The following is a 1,600-nucleotide window of genomic DNA, read 5'->3' as shown; positions in this document are numbered from 1 at the left end:
GTCTGCTTTGCGTTTTTTGGGGGAACCCAGCAGGGACAGCCAGGCAAGGAGAAAGAGGGATGGAAGGACCGGTGGGAGCCACAAAGGTCTCCTTTGCAATCTGGAAGAGCTACACTCCATCTCTGTTTTCTGTGCCAGCTTTGCGGGAGGGCAGAAGACTCAGGTTCACATGGCAGCTAAAAAAAAGAAAAGTGATTGGGGAAGAGGGGGAGAGATAGGATGAACAAATGCTGCAGGTCGAAAACTGAGAAATTGGGGTTTTTGCAAAAAAACAATCTTAGTTTTAATTTTCTGAAAGTTTGATTGCTTTTTAACTTTTGTATACTGCAATTTTAAACTCATTTTTAGCTGTTGTATGACAACTTTAGCCCCAAATTGAAGAACAGGCAATAAATCTATGTACATCTAGGAACATAATAAAAATGAAAATATGTATGTATGTGTATGGATGGGGTGTCCACTTACACAGACAAGCTCCCACTTCCACAAATAGCTATAGCTCCCACTACTTAGGAGACAACAATAGCCCTCCCTCCAATGACATTGCAGGTTATAGAAAGTGCCATGAACATTTATTTATTTTATTTACAGTATTTATATTCCACCCTTCTCACCCCGAAGGGGACTCAGGGCGGATCACATTACACATATAAGGCAAACATTCAATGCCTTTAACATAGAACAAAGACAAGATAAACATAGGCTCCGAGCTGGCCTCGAACTCATGACCTCTTGGTCAGAGTGATTTGTTGCAGCTGGCTGCAGCAGGTTGGCTGCTCACCAGCCTGCGCAACAGCTCGGGCCCAACATGTCCAAGAGCCCTGCCAATGTTCCCCACAAACACCATTCTGCGCATCACCCAAGTGAAAGCTTTCATAGGAGACAATTTCATCCTAGATTTTCGGTTTTTCCTCCACCACAGATATCCCAGTGTTTCTTACTCTTTCCATTAGTGTGGAATTTGCATGACCCCGCCCACTGCCCCTCCCATAACCCTTTCCTATACTTTTCTATGGCACACAGCAGACAGAGGAATTGATCAGCAACTGAACATACTAGAGAGGTTTGGAGAGAATTCACCATGATTTATAGGAGTTGTAGGTACTGGGATGTATAGCTTACCTGCAATCTAAGAGTGCTCTGAACTCCACCATGACAGACCTGGAACTAACTTGGCACATAGAACCTGCATGATCAACAAAAAATACTGGAGGTCTTTGGAGAGATTTATAGGAGTTGTAGTTCACCTACATCCAGAGCGTACTATATACCCAAACAACGATGGATCTGGACCAAACTTGGCATGCATACCCAATATGCCCAAATTTGAATACTGGTGGGTTTTGAGTGGAATTGGCCTGGACATTTTGGAGTTGTAGGTACTGGGATTTATAGTTTCACCTGCAATCAGTGAGCACTCTCAACTCCACCAAAGAAGGAATTGGACCGAACTTGGCACACAGAGCCCCCATGACCAGCAAAAAATTCTGGAGGTCTTTGTGGGAAATTCACCTTAATTTGGGTGAGTTGTAGTTCACCTACATCCAGACAGCACTGTGAACTTAAACACCAATGGGTCTAGACCAAAAGTAGCGTACTT

This window comes from Anolis carolinensis, chromosome 4, assembly GCF_035594765.1.
Source record: "Anolis carolinensis isolate JA03-04 chromosome 4, rAnoCar3.1.pri, whole genome shotgun sequence".
NCBI classification, from domain to species: domain Eukaryota; kingdom Metazoa; phylum Chordata; class Lepidosauria; order Squamata; family Dactyloidae; genus Anolis; species Anolis carolinensis.
This window is presented reverse-complemented; position numbering follows the sequence as displayed.